The sequence below is a fragment of the Eschrichtius robustus genome, chromosome 12 (assembly GCF_028021215.1).
Source record: "Eschrichtius robustus isolate mEscRob2 chromosome 12, mEscRob2.pri, whole genome shotgun sequence".
NCBI lineage: Eukaryota > Metazoa > Chordata > Mammalia > Artiodactyla > Eschrichtiidae > Eschrichtius > Eschrichtius robustus.
Genome location: NC_090835.1, coordinates 6,244,264 through 6,254,447, shown reverse-complemented (window position 1 = coordinate 6,254,447; position 10,184 = coordinate 6,244,264).

Here is a 10,184-nt window from a genome sequence, read left to right as displayed (position 1 = left end):
AAAGGCTCCAAGGTCCCCAAGCTCCCCCCTTCCCAGTGCTCAACGTGGGGAGGGGCAATTAAAAGTATCGGCTTTGGAGTTGAGCTGTTATCTCCAGATCTGAGACCGTGGGCAAGGTGCTGTCTTCCTCTGAGCCTCAGTCTCCGTATCTGTGAGAATTAAATACGAGCATCTGTGAGATGCACTGAACAGAGTAAGCACTGAATAAACCTTTGGCATGATCACTCTTCTTATTACAGGACACAGTGCACCCCCTTTTCCTGCATTCGGAGCCCTTTGCTGCTACTGCCACCTCCCCAGCCATGCTCCCTAAATGACCCCAGATTCTATCCAACCAAGCCAGCCTCCTCACTGTCTCTAAAATCATTATGCTTTTCCCCCATCCTCTCTGCCTGAGATGGACCAGAAGCAGTTAGGCTTGTGGTTAGGAGCAAGGATTCTAGTCCTGCTTCTCTAGCTGGGATTACAAAAAGAATGTCCCCATTTCTGTCCCCTTTCCACCAGCCCAAATGCCATCATCTCCCAGTTTCTTGCCTGAACCCAGGCCCCCTTTATCTGGGCCATGGAAGAACTTGCCGCGTGGATGTTGGTTATCCACGCGGCCCATCACCCGGCTGTCCCCAGCGCTCAGTGGCGGCAGACTCAGACGATCCCTCTGCACCCAGCGTGGGACCTGGCTCCCTGGAGGTGCGAGGCGGATGCAGGTCGGATCGGATTGAAAATTACCTCGACAAAGTGAGGTGCTCGGTCGGGCATTGTGGACAATTAGGGGCCAGACAGATGTTAGCAAACCGCTGATTGTGTGAGCGAGGCAGGGGGGCTGAGATGAGAATGAGGATGGGAGTCAGGAGGATGCTGCCGGCCAGAGTCTGGCTCCTCTCCTCTCACACGGAAGGGAACCCAGGCACAGAGAGGGAAAGGGCCTGGCTCAAGATCACACAGCTGGTAGTGTGTGGAGTGAGGATTCAGACCGGGGTCTGCAGACTCCAGAGTCTCAAGCTAACTGTGCTTCCTCCTCTCCTGGGCCCTAGAAAGGCCCTCTCCCTGCTGCAAGCACAGGCCATGTCTGCAGGTGGAGGACAGCTGGGGACTCCCGGAGGGGATCGCCACCCCTGGGGCTGGCTGTCTCCTGGGCGACTCTCATTAGGGCCCCAGCCCCAGGGGCCTGGTGAGAGCTGCTCAGCCTGGATCCCACGTGACGTCTTGTTGGCTCCCAGGACCCCTGCAGGGTTTGCCCAGTATGACCATGGGGACAAGTTAGCCTTTCACGAAGCCAGACCTCAGAGGATGTAGTGTCAGCAGCCTCTCTTGGGTTTCCTATAAAGAACAGCAGGCCTTGCCCTTGGGGGTTTGCCCTGGAGGGAATTACCATTCTCCCACGCCCTAAAGGTGGGGCTCAGGGGTTCCGCAGGCACCCCACTAGAGACAGTGGTTGAGTGTGGACACAGGAGCCCAGCTGCCTGGGTTCCAGTCCTGGCCCCCCATGTTCCTAGCTGGGAGACCTTTGGCAATTCCCTTTCCCTCCCTCTGCCTTGGTTTACCCATCAGTAAAATGTGGGAGAGGGGTGAGAATGGCCGTTTACTATCCATAAAGCATTTAGAGCAGGCCCTGGCATTGTTCGTTAAGCACTCAGCTGACTTCTTTCTCATACTCTGAGCTCTCCTTTCGCTTTCCTTTTTGTTAATGAAAAGTTGGGCACTTTTTCCTGTGTGCAGCCGCAGAGGAAAGAGCAGCATGACTTATTTCACCTTTGAATGAGTCTAGGAAGCCTCCAGCTGTTATAAAGCTGATCTTTTTCTCACTCTGGTTGTTGGTGTGGGGTGCCCACTAACCTTCTCGTACCTTCTGGTTTGGGGGGCACCGTAGAAAACCAGACTTCCAGGCTCTCCAAGGCTGCAGGCCGAGGGGAAGGGCTTGCACCTCGGTTTCATCGTCTGTCGAGGGCTGTGGGACCAGGCAAACCTCTTTCCATGCTGTCACTTCTCTTCCTCCCCAGAACCCAGCAGGCAGACGCTTCAGAGAGTTTCATCCAGGCCAGTGTCTGGGAGGCAGGTGGTAGGTGAGCAGAGGGCCTGGGCTAAATCCTGTGTGACCTTGGGCAGGTTATTTGACCTCTCTGAGCCCCAGTACCATTATCTGCAAAATGGGACGAATAATCATTTTAGCTTCACTGTATTTAGCACTTGCTGGGCCAGGCCAAGTGCTAGAAAATCTAAATCTAGCCCTGGGCCTGTGTAGAGTGGTGACCATTGGCCACATTTCCTGTTAAAACAAACAGTTTGAGAAAATATGTAATTTACATGAAAGTCACACTGGGATGTTGTAGAGAAGAGGCATTCAACACTTAATACTGGGAAATGCGCCTGGGGCTGCAGATGACCTCTCAGGTTTGTTGAAGCAGCGGAGGGGTTTGCACCTAGATGTGAAGCTTCTTTCCTTCATATCTTAAGTAAGAGTGTGCAGGGGGCTGAGATTTGGGGTGGTGGGGGTCTGTAAGGGTCATATGACTCATGTGCTATGTGCTATGTGGCCTTGGACCAGCCACCAGCCCTTTCTGGGCCTTTTTTTCCATCTGTAGACTGTTGCTATAGGCCAGGTGTACCCATGTGGCATGGAACAGACTTGAACCAGGAAGGAGGCTGCCTTGGTCCTGGCCCCAAGCCCCACTGGTCCAAGGATGAGAGCCTGACTCCTGGACCTGCAGCCATCCGTTTTGCCTGCAGCTTGCACCCTGGCAAAGATTGACTCCTCACCCCCAGACTGGGCTCAGGCCTCTGAGGCCTAAGCCCTGAGGCCTTGGAGATCCTCTCCAGCTGCCCCTTCTCCATCAGAGCACCTTCTCCAGGGAGCCGTCGCTGACCTCCAGGGCAATCCGTGGCAAGGGCTGCCCGCAGCACCTGCCCTCCACCTGCACAATCCACCCTCCCTCTACCCTTCTGCACCGGATAGTCAGCTATTAATTGGTCCTCACATTTGTATGGCGTTTTTCGATTACAAAGCACTTCCGTGGCCATTCATCTCCTTGAATGGCAATCTGAGCTGCTATTTATTGAGTGCTTCCTGTGTGCCAGGCCCTCTGCTTTCCCTGGCCTCATTCCATGCATTATCTCACTTCAGAGTTTCACAACAATCCTATGAAGTATAAGGGTCCATATTTGCAGGCAAGGAAACTGAGGCTCAAGCAAGCTAAATATCTAGCCCCTGGTCACGCAGGGATTTGAATCAAGCTCCATGAAATAATCAGGGTCACCCATAACCTACAGCCTCTGAAGCTGCCGTGTGCGCCTGAATCCCTGGGACCTTGTTAAAGTGCAGCTTCTGATTCTGTGGGTCTGGAGTGGGGCCTAGGACTCTGCATTTCTAACAGGCTGCCAGTGATGCTGTTGCTGCCCACGGAGAACCACACTTTGAGTAGCAAGGCTCTGAATCACTGAGCCGCGTGAGACTCCTTTACAGCAGCCTCAGGCTGGCAAGCCTTAGTTTCCTCATCTGTCAGATGGGTGAAATAGCCCTTGGCTTCTAGAGGTGGGAGGAGGACTGGATGACGTAACACCTGTGAAGTGCCTGGCACACAACAGGCGCTCAATAAATGCTGCCTCTTCTCCCTTGGCAGGAGCTGGCGTGGGTCTGGGTGCACAACAGACGCTCAATAAAGCCTTGTCCAATGGACTGAGCCTAGCGTTTCTCCCTAAAGGAGAGAATAAACTGTATTATGTTTCCGCTTGGCATGCTGCCAAACCCAATATTAATTTTTTTTCTTGAACCGCAGAGTTTCAAAAAGAAATAAAAGGGAGTAGAGTGATTGCAGTCTGAAGCAAGGCTCTGTAATTTCTGTAATTACAGAACGGGAGCCAAACAAAGCAGGAGTGTGCACAGCGTCACGGGAGGGAGCGGCCCCCTCCCGGCCCGCAGCTCCCCCTCCCCGCCTCTGGCTCTTCCCGGTGCCCCACTCGCTTCCAGTGGGTTCTGGGCCCAGCCCTGGACATAGACAATGACAGCCCGAGACTTGGCCTTGGCCTTTCCGCCTCTGCCCAGGTCCCTACCCCACGCAGCCACCCATCCCTCTGATGCAGTAGGACAGAGGGGGATTGTCCAAGGCAGCTGCCACATGCTCCCCTCCCCCAGCCTGCCATCTGGCCTAGGGCTGGGCTGCTGACAGCCAATCCTCCAGCAAGGCTTGCGGGGCCCCACCTCCAAAATAGATCCCCGTCCACTCCTCACCATCTCTGGCCTAGCTGCCACCGTTCAAGCCACCATCATCCCTCGCGTGGACTCTCAGCTCTTAAGGAGCCTCCCTGCTCCCACCCTTGCTCTTGGGCAGCCTCTTCTGGGCAGCCAGGGTGAGACTCATAAATGTAAGTCAGGCCACCACCACCACTTAAACCCTCCACTTTCTCCCTTCCCCTTTAGAATAAAATCTGAGCTCCTTGCCGTGGTCTCTGAGACTTTGCATGATCTAGCCCCTGCCTGCCTCTAACTAGATCTGTCCCCTTCTGCCCTGGGACTCCTGCGACCCTGGCCTCCATGCCGTCTCTCAAACATGTCAAACTTATTCCTGTCTCAGGGCCTTTGCACTTGCTGCTATTCCCTCTCGTTAAAATGCTGCATCCTAGAGCATCACATTTCTGGCTCCTAATTCAAACTGAAAAAAAACTTTGTTCAGGCCAAATAAAACAAGCCCAAGGGCCAATTTTGACCCATTTTGCCACTCCTGATCTAGAGCTTCCAGACTCCACATGTTTTCTTTTCCTTACAAAGCATTTCCTCTTTCAGGGATTGGCAGACATATTCTTCCTGCTTGGTTTGGCCCCATTTTTATCGATGGTGCTCATTGAGGAAGGATGGGGCGTCATGGGAACATCTTTAGCACCTTCCTGTCTCGAATCTCTTTCTCTAACTCCATCCTCCCCAGAACCTCCCTGAGTGAGTCTTCTTCTATAATATGAACTTGATCACATTGTCACCCCTGTCCCATCCCTGCAGTTGGTCCCTGAGTTCCCTAGCCTGGCTTTTGAGTCCCTTCACAAACTAAACTTCCTAGCTTCAAACCTCCCTACCTTTGTTCATGTGTTTCCCTCTACTTGGGATGCCCTTTCCCTCTTTTTGAGCCTGTGAACACCTATACAACCTTCAAAACCCAGCTCAAATGTCCCTTCATCTGGAATACCTTCTTTGGCTGAATTAAATCATTCCTTCTAGGCCTGTCTGGTTCATACAGTCTTGTAGCACTTATCACAGAGTATTATGAATAACTGTAGCAGAGTTATTTCTTTTTAAAGGCTGTGACCTTGTCAAGGTCAGGAACCTTGTCTTATTAATCCTTGCCACCTGACCATCCAGCCCAGCTCCGTGCACACATTAGGCTCTCAGTATGTAGTTACAAAATAGAATCTTTCTGCTGGCACCTGTTAGATCACTGGTTCAAACTCTGGTGACCAGTGTGTAGTTCAGGATGCAAAACGCTTGGAACAACTGTCCCATCGCCAGTTCAGCTCTTGGAACGAGCTCAGTAAATGCTTGTTGAATGAATGAAGGTGTGAAGGTGAGTGAATACAGAGGAGTTGTCACTTGTGGTCTCACGTTAACTGTACCATTCAGAACGTTGCTTTGGTGGAGTTCAGTGAATGGTGGCACGTGAACGACTGGATTCTTGGTCTGCAGAATATTGCCATCTCACGAGGAAGAATGGGGAGACTCTAGAAGAAGTCCTTGGAAACATGCTTCAAATCATGAGGTGGTGAGGCCTCTCCTTCCACCAGCTCCGCCAGCAGATAAAGGAGGAAGAGGAAAGAGAGGTGGGGCCTCCCTGCCTCCGACCCGCAGAACCATCCTCCGACCCCGAGCCGTACCAGCACTGCAGAGCACGGGTGCCAGTTTCAGGAAAGAGAGAGTAACACCGGTGAAAAGGTTGCTTCTGCTTCAGAGATCATTAATTGTCTAGAAAGACAGTGGGTTCCCTTGCCATGAACATGCATGTGCCTGTGCTTTCTGTGTGCTGTTCTTCATGGGGGAGGGGGCGACAGGTGAACCAGCCGGGTCAGGAATTAAAGTTCCCTGAGCAGTGCGTGAATGAGGCCGCTTCCTGGAGCCGCTCTGGGTTAGCACTGGGTCCCAGGATTTTTCACTAATGGGGGCCCTTTATCATTTTCCTCCCATCGCTGAGATGTTTTGGAATTTCTTTTCTTACCAGATTTTATTTACTACAGAATAATACTTTTTCTTATTAACCAAACACACAAAGGTACCGCTGCTGGCTTCTGACTGGCCCAAGGTGATCAGCTAGACCACTCTGAGCTGGTATAAAGACAGCCCAAAGCAAAGGGCTTGACATTTTTATTAGCTAGTATTCCCCATGACGACTAAAAGATTGATTTATATCTGGCTTCTGAAAATGCTGAAAGTCTCTCCAGGGCCTGAATAATAAGCCCTCGATAAATGTTAGCTGCTATTCTTATTACGGTTATTGTTGTTACATCATCATCATCTCTGTGGCCTTCTGGGAAACTGAGAACACGAGATTAAGAGCCACGATCGGTACACAGATGGCAGCAATCACAATGATGATAATGGCTGAGATTCCCTGCACCCTCGCTGTGAGCCGGGTGTTCTTTCCCATGCTTTACGGGCATGTCTCATTTAATCTTCCCACAACCCTTGGAGGGAGGCATTATTTTCCCCCCACTTTACAGATGAGGATCAAAGAGGTGACATAACTCGCCCAACGTTAAGTGTCGGAGGGAGCGAAGGTCTGTCTGATTTAGGCCTGGGCTGGTCCTTGCAAGAAGGGCCTTCTCAGTCTGATTCCTCAAAGAAGCATCAGTTATATTAACTCCTGGCTTTACATTCTTGATCCTGGAAAACTCCACGTGTGGTTGTGTGGCTCCTCACAGGGAAGTTACAGACATTTGGCTGAATCTGAATACTTTCCCTAGTTCTGGAAATTGCACATATGTCTTCCTCGTGGTGAGTTCTTTGGAGCAGCTACCCTCTTTGATCTCTCCGGAGGGCTTCAATATACTCATGGAGAAGACGACGGAATAAACTTCCTGGTGAGCCGGAGCTCTCCTCCCTCAGCCTTGAATGGTTCCCTCAAAGGATATACACAGCCCGTTCCACCTGGCTCAACACGCCCTGCCATCTTTCTGCCTCTCTCTCTGAATGGTGTCAGATGATCCTGTGGCCCAGTGCACACACCAGTTTCCAAAGCCCAGTAGATTTTAGAGTTTCGTTTGATTTGAGTCTCCCTGAGAATCAACAAGGAAACCCAGAATGAAGGCCAGAAGTTGCTGTTGCTGCAGAACACAGGGGTGTGTGCAGAGATTCAGGATTGTAGCAGGAACCCTGGACCCAACCTGAAAAAATGGGGAATTTGTTTTACAACCATGGGGATGCTTTGTAAACTCCGAGAGCAGGAACGTAGCCAGTCTTAAGAAAGCCTGGAACCGCAGAGTAGAATGCCTTGCAGACCCTCTCTTTGTCATTTGATCTCTGCTTTCCTATATCCTCAGCAGACCAACTCTCTCTGCTGCTCTGCGGACAAGGTGGGCAAAAGATGGCTGCCTCAGAGTTTCCAAGTCGCTGGAGAGACTGCCTTCTTTCTCGGCCCTGCGCCAGCTTCCCAGGGAAGGAGGCTTGATTGACTTGCCGGGGTCAGGTGACCAGCCCTGGTGCAAAGTGGTTGGATCATTTTGAACAAATATGGAGGCTGGTACCCATAAGGTTAAATCGTGGAGACAGTTAAGGGCATCATTGTCTTAACAGTTGATGGTTGACCCTTCCTCCCCAAAAGAGGGTCTGCTTTAGCCTCTCCCCGCTTTCCTGAGGCTGCTCTGTCCCCAAGATTCCCTGGTGGACATAGAATCGGCTGCCTCCTGCCATTCCTGATGTCAGGAGGCAGTCACCCTACCCGGGTCTGGAGTTCCCTCTGATGTTCCCCTGCTCAGGCCAGGATCTAGATGGGCATCTGAGACCATCCTTGAGAACAAGAAGCAGGGTTGGCGGTAAAGTTTGGATTATTCGAAGGTGGTCTGGTCCTCTGTGAACTCTAGGAAGAGACAGTGGAGTTTGGTAACGGGGACTGCATGTGGTGGGGGGATGAGTGCACAGCAAACAGGGTGCCCCCAGGTGGGGCAGAGCTGAGGGGAGGGGCCCCTGGGACAGGGCCAGGCCCACGCCACACGTTGCTTTGCCTCAGCTCCTACACCTGAGAGCTCACTGAACAGTGCTCACGTGCTCTGTTTGTTCTGAGGGTTCCATAAGTTTATTCTGGTATTTTAATTTTTTTTTTTTAATGTGGAACATTATAGAAATCCAGAAAAGCACAAAGAAGAAAATACAACTCACTTAGAAACTATTCACTGTGAATGTCTTAGGGTATATCCTTCTGGTATTTTAGGTTTTGATTTTTTTTTTTAATGAACAGTTTTGGGGGGATGGGGCAAAAATGGAGTCACACTAAATGAACTGTTTTGAAACCTACTTTCTTCACTCTCTCCCACATTCGTACATGGTCTTTGACAACACTTCTGCAAGTTTGCATGGAGGATGGAGAAAAATATCTGCTGCATTCATTGGCTCCCCACGGGGCCCTGAGGAGCTGCAGCCCCTCTCTTGATTTCTCTTTTCCTTCTGGTAAAATTATGGAACGTCTTCCTCACGTCACCCTCATGCCCACCCCCACTACTGTCCCGAGGGCAGCAAGCCCACTCCTGCATGTTCCCAGCGCCGGGCACTGGCACCTTGCTGTGTGCACTTGCTGTGGTCACCCCTGCTGGGTGGCTCCATGGGGCCCATCCACAGCTCAGATGCTGGCAGGCTTTCTGCACCCCTGCTGCTCTCTGCCCAGGGCTGCCATCAGCCCGTCTGTCCGTTCAACGCCCCTCCTGTCCTCTGCTTTGCAGGCTCTCACCCAGGGGTTGCAGAGGGAGCTGCTCTGGAGCTGACCCAGCACAGAAAACCATCAGGTAACATCAACAACCAAAATCAAAACAACCATCTATGGAGTTCCTTTCTGAACCATTTGGGTGAAAAGCACCCTCACAGACATTAAAGTTTATTTTGGCTATAATTCTACAAGCCAGATAGGATTCCCCCCATTTTATAGGTGGAAAAACTGAGGCCAGAGAAATCAAGAGTAGTACTTAGGGTCACTCTGCTGGTAAAAGGTGGACTGGAGATTTGAATCCAGGACAGGTCTGATCCAGTGTCATATGCTGTCTTCTACCCCATGCTGCCTCTGCAACTAAAGAGGTAAGAAGGGTGCAGAATGTAGGTAGAACATCTGGGGGAGACCGAGGGTCAGAGAGGTCATCCAAGCTGGTAGTCCTTCCTTGCCTGAGGGCTAGGCTGGGCTCCCAGCCTAAGAATCTCCTTTATCGGGATTTGTTAAAAGTATAGATCCAGGCTGTCTCCTAGAGATTCTGATGTGGCACATCTGGGGAGGGACCTGGGGACCTGTGTCTTTGTAGAGCTTCCTAAATGACTTGGAAACACAGCCAGGCTTGGGGACTGCTGGTGAAATAGTAGCAGGTCCTCACTGTTTGCAGCCACTGGGTGCTCACTGAGTGAAGAACAACAGCCCGATAAGGGGTCTACTACGATCATCCTCAAATTAAAAGATAGGGAGAGTGAGGCCCAGAGAGGTTAAGAAGCTTACTCAAAGTCACACAGCTCCAAAGTGGCAAAGAGGACTTTGATCACGATCAGAGTCTGTGCTCACATACCACCTTCACCTACCCCTGCAGCCAGGACACCTCCCTATTCAGCCTCACAGGAAAATCCTGCATTGCTTACCCTGCCTCGGCTATTATGCCCTCAGGGAATGGAAAATCTCCCAATTGCATCCTGGGAGGCAAAGATGAAGTGCACATAATATTTCTGTTTGGAATTTTGGTTGCCTGGGGCTACTCTCTGACATGGACACATAACGGAGGGCACGTGACACAGATGGCCAGCGTTGATGCTAGCCCAGGAGACGTCAAGACCACATTCTCACAGGCTGACCTTGGAAACAAAAGGCATCTTCCTTCCTCCTGGGGCAGGAGCTGGCAGGAAAAAGAGGGAGAGCCCTCTTTGTCCCTTGGTTTGTGGGTTATTTTGTTTTGTTATTTTGGGGCGACTCCAGGATCTTAACACCTTCAGTGCCTGTCACCCTATCCCTCTGTTCTCCTAGGGTGACCTTGAG